Raw genomic sequence first — 12,319 nt, 5'->3', positions numbered from 1 at the left:
CTCAGATTGTCAAACTTGGCAGCAAATACTTTTACCTGATGAGCCACCTCATAGCTCCTTGCTTTTTGTGGAGTTTTGTTTGAGACAGTGTTTCATGAGTGTGAGAAATGTGTTATTTTGTTTTGCTTTGTTTCCATCAAAGGAGGCTTGACCAATGTAACATAAATTCCCACCTCCCAACTCCCATCCCACCCCACCCCTACCCCCGATTTTAATCCTGCACCTGGAAAAAGTTGTATGCAAATATTTCCATCCCTCTCCCCACCCCACCCTCCCCCCAAACAGGTAAAACTATTGTTTGCAGGAAGTTTCCCTCCTCCTGTGCATCCCCAGAACCAGATGGCCTCCTCCCCAGCCTTTCATTTCTTTACTGTGGATTCTTTTAAAATTAGCCAGTTTCAAAAGACCATGAGGTGGGACTCCTGCCGATGGGGAAGACACTCAGTCAGTTACCACCTGCATTAGGACAAGAACCAGGTGAACTCCTGCGCCTGGGAGCTTGCTAGCTTGTCTGATTGTGGTGCACCCTTCTTGCAAAAGAAATCTGCCTGGCTGAGCTACATTTGCTTTGTGTGTTTGTTTTGTTTTGTGGGACACCAAAATTATTCTGTTTCTAACATGGACATCAAACACACTAGATAACCAAGGTTGTCCGTGAATTCTTTTTTTAAAAAGGATTTATTTATTGTTTATTTATTTATTATATATGAGTACATTGTAGCTGTCTTCAGACACCAGAAGAGGCATCAGATCCCATGACAGATGGTTGTATGCCACCATGTAGGTGCCAGGATTTGAACTCAGGACCTTTGGGAGAACAGTCGGTGCTCTTAACCACTGAGCCATCTCTCTAGCCCCTGTCCATGAATTCTTTTTCCTCCTGCCTCCACCTGTCAAGGGGAGATTATAGGCACCACTACATCTGTCTTCAAAACTTAAAAAAACAAACAAACAAAAAAACTAAACAAAAACAAACAAACAAAACAAGAGCAAAAATTGTGTGACAACCGAAGCTATAGGTCGGTGCTATTTCTGGGAGGAACCAGAATGGCCAGGACTTGCCTTTCCCACAAAGTCTGACAGTGGGGTTTATCCAGAACTGGGCGAAAAGAGTCTACGGTTTCTTCTTCAGCCACTTCCTCCCCGGCCCGACTAGCAGCACAGGTCACTCACAGCGGAATGGAAGCGCCTCAGGTGTGACCTGAACCCGGGGCACTCTTGGGAGGGACAAGGCTTCTCTGGGGCACACTTCCTAATTTCTAAAATGGAAATTATATATTATATACGTTGTTTCTTTCTTTTGTTATTACCGTACTTTCTACTTTGGGACTTTTGAAATAGGATCTCATTGCTGGCTTGACTTTCATTATGGAGCTCGGATGGAACTCAAAACAATTCTCCTGCCTCAGCCTCATTAGCTGCTGTGCCGGGCCGTTATCTAAACTTTCCTCCTTTTCATCTCTCCAACCCACTCCGTAGACACACATGAGCTCCAAGAATGTTAAGGGTCTTAACACTGCCCAGCCCCGCGGAGGAATGAAACTAGGCCCGTGGCAGGCAGCGGTAATTAGACCTCACACCTGCCTGCTTACTCAGCCACTGATAGGAGGAGATGCTTCAGGGGCATGCGTCAGTGGGCAGATGCGCACAGCACAGAACCAGAGGGGAGAAGGGCGGTGTGGGACTGAAGGATTAAATGAGGGCAAAGGGCAGAACAGGCCGAGGGTCTCTAGTTTTTGTTTGTTTGTTTGTTTGTTTGGTTGGTTGGTTGGTTGGTTAGTTGGTTGATTGGTTGGTTGGTTGGTTGGTTTGGTTTGATTTGCTTTGGCTTGGTTTTTATTTTTCGAGACAGGGTTTCTCTGTAACAGCTCTGCCTGTTAGAGAGAAACAGGCTGGTCTCTGTAGAGCAGCCTGGTCTCCAGCTCGTAATAGTGATCGGCCTACCTCTGCTACTCAAGTACTGGGATTCAAGGCCTGGGACACTGCGCCCTGCAGAGGTCTCTGTTTTTACCTTTCTCTCTGTTCCTCCTGTCCTGCACTTGTCCTCCTGTTTTTAGTATTCTAACTTACCTCCTCCAGCTCCCCCACCCCCAAGTCTTCCTTTCTTCACTGTGATATGGTTACCCCCCAGCCCTCCCAGACTCACAGGTTTAAACGAGAGGAGCTTCACTTTTTCGAGGAGGGGTAGCTTTACGTTACAAAACACCTGTCCGAATTCATACACGTTCTATCAGTCTTCAAAATATTTCTTCAGGGCTGGAGAGATGGCTCAGCAGTTAGGAGCCTCTTCCAGAGGTTCTGAGTTCAATTCCCAGCAACCACATGGTAGCTCACAACCATCTGTAATGGGATCTGATGCCCTCTTCTGGTGTGTCTGAAGACAGCTACAGTGTACAATACAACATAAGATAAATAATTCTTTTTTTTTCCAGTCGGTCTTACACTTTATTGTGGTCGTCTCAGGCCTTGACTGCATCCTTGCACGGTGGGTACAGCCACTCCTTCTGCTGCTACTTCTTGGTCTTCAGCTTCTCTTCATGTGTGGTGAGCTCATGGCTCTAGTCTTCTTGGGTCGCAGGTCCAGGGGCTTGTACTTCCTGCCCTTGTAGAATTTCCTGCGTTCTTCTCCAGTCTGGTTAATGACAGTGAGGACTCGGACGATAGATTTGCGTAGGACTGGTATCTTGTAGAGCTTGGAAGCGGCTGCCTGTCACTTTGGCAACACGAAGCTGGGAGACAATTCTACCTTCAGATCGATCGTCCAGTTGTTTCAGCAGCTCCTCCTTCTTCTTGCCGCACAGGTCCTGAGCCTTCATCTCAGCCATTGCTGTGTTGTTCACAGCTGAGGCCGCCTGGTTCGAGAGCAATAATTCTTTAAAAACTTTTTTTCTTCAAAACACAGAGGTGGGCAGGAAGGCAAACTCCTGTAATCCCAGCACCCGGGAGGGAGACAGAAGAATCGAGAGTTCACGACCAGCCTTGGCTATATTAGCAAGTTTCAGGCCAGCTTAGATTGTATGAGATCCTTTTGGGGAAAAAAAAAATGTCTTGACATTTTGTTGTTGTTAGTTTTTCTGATTTACTTATTAATTTGTCTTTAAAGCCTGGCACAGAGTAAGAAATGTGTTTGATACCATGATTTCAATCCTGTACCAAATTATAGCCCAAACCAAGTTCCTGCCTGGAGCATTCCTAACCCTACCACAAACCATACAGAAATTTCAACATCAAAACACCAGTTGTGACCTGCTAATTGATGATGCAACCTAGGACTCATTTTGTAGCTTTTCCTGTAACTGGGCTCAGAGGAAAGGGTTTTGTTGGAACTTCAAATTTGGCGGTGATGAAGCCAGGGGGAACTGGGATGGGATCTTACTATGTGACCCAGGCTGGCCTCAGACTTGCAAAATCCCACTGCCTCAGCTGTCGCATGCTTAGATCCTGGGCATGAGCCACTGACTGAACCCACCAGAAAAACGTCTCCAATGTAATAAGTATCACATTACAAAAGCTCTGGGCCCTCACTTACACATATTCTATCATTCTTCAATTTTTTTTTTCTCAAAACACAGAGATGGGCAGGAAGGCAAACTCCTGTAATCCCAGCACTTAGGAGGTAGAGATATGACTCTTGAGTTCAGGCCCAGCCTCGGTGACATTAGTACGTTTCAGACCAGAACTGCATGAGTCTCTGTTGGAAAAAAAAAAATAGAAAAGAAACAAAGCTGGGTGGTGGTGGCCCACACCTTTAATCAGAGACAGAAGTAGGCAGATCTCCGAGTTCTAGGCCAGCCTGGACTACAGAATGAATTCTAGGATGATGGCCAGGGCTACGGAGAAATGGTATCTTGAGAGAGAGGGAGAGAGAGAGAGAGAGAGAGAGAGAGAGAGAGAGAGAGAAGGAAGGAAGAAAGAAAGAAAGAAAGAAAGAAAGAAAGAAAGAAAGAAAGAAAGAAAGAAAGAAAGAAAGAAAGAAAAACAAAAAAAAATTTAAAAAAAGTGATAACCTCTACTGGTGGTCCTACCTGGAAATGGAGCAGGGCTCTCTTCCTTCCCTCACTAAGGTGTGTGTTGAGTGAGAGTCTGTGTGGGGTGGGGCGGCTGAGGAAAGAGGACTCTAATAGAGGCAAGGTGGGAGCTGCAGGGCTGGGAGCTGTGAGCTGCAGTGTGTTTAGGATGGAGCCCTGTGGGCTTCAAAGTTGTGATTCAACCAACGCCACGTGTTAAAAAGAAAGAGAAACTCCGAAGGGAGGGGTTCCAGGAGAGGACACACCTTCCAAGTGCCAAGGGCTATGTGCTTTTAAGGGTTGCAGAAGAAAGAAAACAATAGCGTGAGACAGAAGCAGGCAGCCCGCCTTCTCCTCCTGCACAGGATGACAAAGCAGAGGCTTTGACCCTTGGAGCACCTGTGGTTGACCTCAGCGGAGTTTGTCCAAATGGTTGGAGCGTGTCCCCTCTGCCTCTCCTGTCCCCTCTGCCTCTCCTGTCCCCTCTGCCTCTCCTGTCCCCTCTGCCTCTCCTGTCTCTGGCTTTGCTTCTCTCTATTCCCTCTGTCCATCTCTCTTTGCTCCTCTCTATTCCCTCTGTCATCTCCCTTTACTTCACTCTCCTCTCCTTTTCTCCCTCCCTTCCTTCCTTTTTACTTTTCCCCTCTCCATTAGCAGACTGTGGAAACGCTATCATATCCCAGATCTTATGCTAATGTCTACTCTCTTGAGAATCCTCTGCCATGATTAGCAGCTTGACACCAGGTGGTCTCATGGCTGCCCGCGTGGCTGTGTGAAGTTGAGGTAATGAGCTAATGCCCAGTGGCCTCTGGAGAGGTGCTGGGTGGGCTCCCAGGGGAGGCAAGCATACTTGGTGGGCTGTGACCTTAAAGGAAGGAAGAACTGGGAAGCCTTCACTAGAGACCACGCCCCAGCTAGAGACTGCTCTGCTTCGCCATTTATGGTTTGTGCAAAGAGCTTCTGGCCAATTCTAGGGAACCACCTTCCAAATACTCACTCATGTTTATGTCCATGGAATATGCTTAACTTAGAGAAAGCTGCCTATTCCCACCGACTGAACCAGTTTCCTAGGTAACAGCCCTCAAGCTTGGGCAGAGAAGAGAATAGTACTAGCTCATTTTTGCAATTTTTTTTAAATTAAGATATTTATTTTGAATCATGTACATTGGTGTTTTGTCTCCATGTGTGTCTGTGTGATGGAACTGGAATTACAGACAGTTGTGAACTGACATGTGGTTGCTGGGAATTGAACCCAGGTTCTCTGGAAGAGCAGCCAGTGCTCTTAACCACTGAGCCAGGTCTCAGCCCCCATTCTTGGAATTTTTAAAAATTCATTATAATACTATAACGGAGGTAAGATGATTTTGTATTCTTTGACTCTTATTGAAATTAAGGAACCCTGCTCAGTATCTGTCAATAAATAGTATTTGAAAAGAACTCCAAAGTTGGCACAAGATATCCCCAAACCAAGTTCTCAACACAAAATTTTTTTTTGTTTTGTTTTGTTTTTTTCCCCAGAGGGACAAAGGTCAGGGAATAAGAGACAAAGATGGGAGACAGGGGGTGAGGAAGAAACAGAAGTGGACAAAGAAGACAGGGAAGGGATATTTGTCCCTAGGGAACAAAGGACTGCCTCTGGATCAGAGGAGACAGACTTAACCCATAGACAAAATGGCAGTTTATAAAAGTAAAAGGGGTGTTTAATTAGGGTAGCCAAAGGGGACTTTTGATTGTTGGGCTTCAATACTTTGACAGCTAGACCTTGGTGGTCAGCCTTGGGAGAAGGAAGTGGTCAAATAAGAGAATAGACCTTGATGGCTAGCTTTAGGAATACAATATAAGGGTTTTTAGCAAGGAAGAAGGAATGGGAAGGGAAAAGCCTGCAGAGCCTTTAACATTGCCACTACAAAGAGAAGCTTTGTTTAAAAAAAAAAGAAAGAAAGAAAGAAAAAGAAAGAAAGAGAAAGAAAGAAAGAAAGAAAGAAAGAAAGAAAGAAAGGAAGGAAGAAAGAAAGAAATACATTTAATCTTCATGGGAGAGACTCTGAGGTCAAGTGTGGCAGCATGAGCCAACACTGGGCAAGGCAGAGGCAGGAGAATCTTTGTGAGTCCACGATCTGTGTGTTCCAGAACACCCAGGACTACATAGAGACCTTGTCTCAAACAACAGCAAAAGAAACACCACTACCACCACCACCACCCCCCCCCAAAAAAAAGAAAAGGGAAGAAAGAAGCAATGGAAACGGCACTGTCCTGCTTACCTGGCACTTCTATTGTGATAGAGACTTCTCTCCTCCTCCTGTCCTCTGTATCTCTGGAGAAGTCAGGTTCCAGAATTGTCATCTTACTGTGATTCAGTTGTCTAGTAGAACACACAACAAGTTGTCATTACAAAAAAGTATATCTTATTAATGTTTTTCTAAATTATTGTATCTATTTAGTAAAAGACAAAAATAGCAAAGAAATCAAGCTAGTACAGATGTAGATGTTACCAAATTATAATTATTATATATTTCCCTGAACTGTTTTCCAAGTTTTTCCATTCTACTGTAGGAAGACAAACTGCTGTGTTCTGTGCAGGGCCATGGTTTTCTAAACCTTTCCTTTTTGTTGTTAATATAGATTGCCCCATGTAAAACCTGTCATTCAGAAGTCAAGTGCAGGGGTTTGAAACTATTTATAGCTCAGTTAGTGTAATGTTCACCTAACCTGTCCGAGTTCCTAGTTTTGATCCCCAGTGTGGTAGTATCAACTTGATTGTAATCCCAACAAGGGAAAGGCAGGAAGATCAGAAGTTCAAGGTCATCCTCAGCTACACAGGGGCCACGTAAGGTCCTGTAAAGAAAGAAGGGAAAAGAGAAGGAAGAAACGGAAGGCAAGAAGGAAGCGTTGGCAGCCAGGGACCCAGGACATGGCTTTGTGTTATTGTTTAATCATGTCTTTATAATAAAAATTTTAAGGAACTTGTAGGAAAAAAAAAGGGACCCAGGGAGGATGCTGTGGACCACTGCTGCGCATGCTCAGTCCCAGGCCTCACTCCTCACAGCAGAACAAACCAGGGCAGTCAGGCAGAGCGCAAAGTCAAACTACATCCCAGAAATATCAGGCCTCCAAGCCAGATTTTGGAAGGAGGACTCTAAAATGAACACAAATTGTGTCTCAGAATGTAACTTGAAGCAAAGCCACGTTGTACGTTCTTGTGATCGATCAGGTCATGTAGAAAACACTTTCTATCCAGTCAATGAGCGATCTGGACGGCGATAGCAAGCCCTGTGCATAGCTGCGGCTCGGTGCAACGACTTTGTCCACCGTCTTCCCAGGAGACAGCGGATTTCATCCAGGTCACAGTGCTTGCTGTCTGGCTCACGCTAGCTCAGCTAAAAATACCCAAGGTCTTTTTAGTTTATTTCAACCTGACTCAGATTTTATAACAAAATGCGTGCTATGGCAGAACATGGTATAGATCTGTAATTCTAGCACGGAGTAGCCAAGGCAGGAAAGCCAGGAGTTCTAGGAGAGCCGGAAATACTTAGGATCCGTGTTCCATTCAGAAACAAAGCCATTGGCAGTACTTAAACTTTCAATTGATGCTAATTAATACTATCACTTAACAGGGTGGTGTGTGTGTGTGTGTGTGTGTGTGTGACTGTTAAGCCACATCCTAAGCCCAGGATTAAAATACACATACACATACATACATATACATACATATACATACATATACATGTATATCTACTATACATATACACATACACATATACATACATATACATGTACATCTACTATACATATACACATACACATATACATACTATACATATACATGTATACATATACATATACACATATACATACATATACATACATATACATGTACAACTATTATACATATACACATACACATATACATTATACATATACATATACATGCAAATGCACATACATATACTATACATATACATGCAAATGCACATACACATACAGATACATCATATACATAGAATAACTATAAGAATTCTTCTATTTCACAAGATTCAGAAAATAAACAGAGTAATAAGAAGCAGAAATTGACATCTAAGGAAGCCTCCCTAGAATTCTGATCTGGCCAACCTAAGACGTGTTCCCAGCTGACTTGGTGGCAGCTGTAAGCATCATGCTTAAGGGAAGAAGCCCTGAGTGGCTCCATTCCTTCCTCCTTTCCCTCATCCACCTTCACCCATCATTATTCCTCCTCCTACCTTCTTAACCCTGTCAAACGGAGCCTTTCTTGTAGGGAAAAGTGAGAACTGACTTACTATTGCCCTTCCCCAGGGCTGCTCTCTCCATGGTGAAGGTGTTAATGGAGGTTTATGAACACTTCTGTCCATTTCAAAAGAGCCCAATAGAAGCTGTGAATTGCTTTTCGGCTACCCCAATACATTTGTTTTTGTGTAGGATCCCATCAATTGTTGTGGCGGACCTAGTTATCTTAGGAGAAAAGAATGAACCATTTACTGGTAAGCACTGAGACCCAGAGAGCTACCTAGTGATAGAGAGAACCGGAATTTGTAATTTTATCTCAGGGAATATTTGAAGGGTTGGGGGTGCAGCTCAACAGCAAAGTGTTTGCCTAGCATGCCTGTGAAGTGGGGAGGTAGGGATAGGAACACTCAGGCCACAGGGCAGAGTTAAGGCTTTCTTCCTTTGAGTAATATTTACACCGAGAGTCATTTTGTATCACAAGAAAGGCTACCTGGACTTTGGTAGCTCGGTCTCCAACTTAGAACTGGTACTTTCCACTAATTATACTAATACCCTTGATTCACTGTGAGAACCTGAAGACAGAGGATGAAAAAAATTACAAAGAGTTATGGAACCTACCCTAGGCCCATGGGGGCTCACCGAGACTGGGCCACCAACTAGGGGGCAGGCAGAAGCTGGGTCCAGGCCCCCTATACATTCGTAGCAGATGTGCGGCTCAGTCTTCATGTGGGTCCCTTAACAATTGGAATGGCGCTCTGTGGCCGGCCATTACATCCTTTTTCCCACAGAGACTGCCTGGTTAGGCCTCAGTGAGAGAGGATGTGCCTAGTCCTGCTGGGACGAGATAGCTGTCCCAGGATGGGGTGGTGCCCCAGGGGGACTCCCCACTCTCTGAGGATAGGGAGATGGTCATTGAAGGAGGGGGGAATTTGTAAGGGTGGGACTGAGAGGGGGGAGGCTGTGACTGGGATAGAAAGTGAATAAAAATCAATAATTTCTTTTAAAAAGCCGGGGTGCGGTGGGGGATTACAGAGCCAGGTATAGTAGTATGCACCTATTATTCCAGCACCTTGGAGCTGAGGCAGGAGGCTTGCTGTGGACACCTAATGAATTTGAGGGAAGCCTGGGATACATAGTGAAACCCTATCTCCATGAAGCAAAACAAAACGAATAATGGGACTTTGAAGGCAAAGAAACGCCGTTCAAATCCTGACTCGGTTCCTTGCTGTGAGCCACTGGACAAATTACTAAAGTTCCCTGTGCATAGCTTTCTCACTTATAAAGCCATACCGCCTACCTCAGGGTGCAAGGTAGGGGCTGGCTGTACCCTCAGTGCCAGAACACCTGCCCCCATCACAACCTAATAAGTTGCAAGATGCTTGACATATCCGGTGCACTTGACAGGTGTCATGAACAAACTTTAAAGTCCAGTTTGACTTTCATTTCATTTCATTTCATTATTGTGTTGGCACACTGGGCCCTACCTCATCTGCTCCCGGTTTGTCCTTTTCCCCACTCCCACCCTCTTAGGTAATAGGACATTTCCGATGGTGATGACAGTAACCAGGCATGGTGGCACTCACTGGGACCCCAGAGCAAGGAGGGTGGTCAACCGGGACTATGCAGCTCAACCAAAGCCAAGAAAGAAAGAGCAAGAGAAATGTTCACGGGAAGAAATGGAGGGAGGTCCTGAAACTGAAGAAGGGGCTGGGTAGCAGGCCTGAAGGTTTGCAGTCTGTCTGCCGACTCAGCCAGGCTCACAATGGAGGGTCTTTGAACCTCTGCCCCAGAGGGGAGCAGGAGATAAAGAACAAAGCCCCCCCCCCTCAGGAAGCTCACTGTTTGTTCTATCTGGAATGTCCCCATGCCTCTCACCAAGCCATTAGTCCCTTGAAAAAGAAAGGGCACCCATCTAAAATATGTTTGGCTAATTAAGGAAGTTGTCCCAGGAAAGGAATTGGATGCAGACATGTTTTTTGGACTGCCTGAGGGAGGCTTGGGATGCTCTGCTGAAGCAACTGTCCCCACCACCTCGGCACCTGTCCCCACCACCTTGGCAACTGTCACGCAAAAGGACCTAAAGAACCGTCTCAATCCTGCCACACCTCATCTAAAGCATAGGTAGGGCCAGCAAGATGGCTTAGTGGGTGCTTGCTGCCAGGCTTGAGAACCGAGGCCAATCCCACCTTCATAAACATCATTGCATGTACACACACATACACACACACACACACACACACACACACACACACACACCAGTGAAATATCCATCACAGCCTCCTTAGCTCTGCCCCAAGCTCCCAATCAGGGTTAGACTGCTATTGTTATTGTCCCCAAGAACATCCTTAATCCCAGCTCCTCCACAGACGTTTCCTATACCCCCTCAGTAGTCTTTCTCAGAAATCGTGAGGTCACAGTTCTCTGTAAATTTATCTTAAACCTTTTAAGAGTGTGTACAGCTGCAGGAATGGCGGTACAGAACTCAGGAGGGGGAGGCAGGGGCTCAGTCAGAGGCTAGCTCGGGTTATGTAGTGAGTTCCAGGCTAACATGGGCTACATGTGAAGACCCTGTCTAAAAAAAGAAAAGAAAAGAGCAGATATGAAGTCAGGAAATGGTGCTGTGCTGTGACCCCTGACTAAGGCTGGTGGCAAGGTTGACGTGAGAGGATTACTTGAGTCCAGACATTTGGGGCTAGCCTGTGCAGCATCGTAAGAGAGTACGTTCTCCACTTAAGAAAAAAATAAAAAAGGTTAGCAGGCATGGCGGTACATACCTTTAATCCCAGCACTTGGGAAGTATAGGCACAAGGGTCTCTGTGAGTTCGAGGCCAGCCTAGTCTACACAGCAAGTGAAGGACTACATAATAGAGAGACCCTCTTGGGCATGCCTTTAGTCCCAGCACTCAGGAGACAGAGGCAGGTGGCTTTCTGAGTTTAAGGCTAGCGTGGTCTAGAGAATGAGTTCCAGGATAGCCAGGACTACAGAGAAAACCTGTCTCGGAAAATTAAAAAAAAAAAGTTATTGGACTAAATAGAGTTGAATTAATTATTATCCACACCTAGTCACTTTGTTTTTTGAGACAAGGAGTCCTCGAGTAGCCCAGGCTGGCCTCCAACTCCTGATCAGGAAAACACCAGAAGGCCAACTTTTTTTTTTAAGGTGCATTTTGTTGTTGTTAAAGATTTATTATTATATGTAAGTACACTGTAGTACTTCAGACACACCAGAAGAGGGCGTCAGATGTCATTATAGATGATTGGATGGTTGTGAGCCACCATGTAGTGTGGTGGGATTTGAACTCAGCACCTTTGGAAGAGCAGTCAGTGCTCTTAACTGCTGAGCCATCTCTCCAGCCCCCAGGCCAGGTTTTGAGATCTGCTATATTTAACCCCCACATGCCTTTCACTCAGAGCAGGTCATGTGCTGGAAGACAGCTTGACAAATAGCTGCGGGTATCTTCCAGAGGAGAAAAACATTTAATTTTAAAGCTGTGTATGGTTTTGTTTTGCAGTACATGTCTCTAGGGGCTACATTTCCTTGCCCACTTTCAGAATCTTGTCTGAGGGACAGGGGTGTCACTTTGCCACATTGATTCTCCTCACAGTAAACTCCCTTCCTGGTGGAACAGGACTGATCCTCTCCATTGTCCTCGGGAACAGGAAACTGAGGCTTGGAGGGAGAATGAAGAAAACTGATCTGAAGGAGGCTAGAGGGAGCAGGGTGCTGGATCTTTAGACTTGACTGGAGCAGCCCAACAAAGACCTTGCTTACAACTCTCCTGGTTATTTAATCTCCTCTCAGGGGCTGTTTGACAGCCCGCAGAGTAAATACCCACATTTCCTCAACTTTTATTTATGTTATTTCGTCATTTTGCGCTGTTGTAGATCAACCCAAGGCCTCTGCACCTGCACTCTCTAACAGTTAAGAGTCTAACTGAACTACCTCCCCCTGCCTACCCCTGCCCCCTCAGAGAAAGAGGATTCTGAAAGTAGGCAAGGAAATGTAGCCCCTAGAGACATGTACTGCAAAACAAAATCATACACAGCTTTAAAATTCGATGTTTTTCTCC

The 12,319-nt window shown here is 45.4% G+C and overlaps 1 pseudogene; it reads right to left on the bottom strand.

The window, feature by feature from the left end:
* Nucleotides 1-2,459: 2,459 nt before the first annotated feature.
* On the bottom strand, nucleotides 2,460-2,825 carry LOC127682149 (60S ribosomal protein L35-like; annotated as a pseudogene).
* Between the last annotated feature and the right edge of the window lie 9,494 nt (nucleotides 2,826-12,319).

The sequence above is a fragment of the Apodemus sylvaticus genome, chromosome 4 (genome assembly GCF_947179515.1).
Source record: "Apodemus sylvaticus chromosome 4, mApoSyl1.1, whole genome shotgun sequence".
In the NCBI taxonomy this organism is placed as follows: Eukaryota; Metazoa; Chordata; class Mammalia; order Rodentia; family Muridae; genus Apodemus; species Apodemus sylvaticus.
The sequence above is the reverse complement of the archived record's forward strand: the minus strand, read 5'-3'. Positions and strand labels throughout refer to the sequence as shown.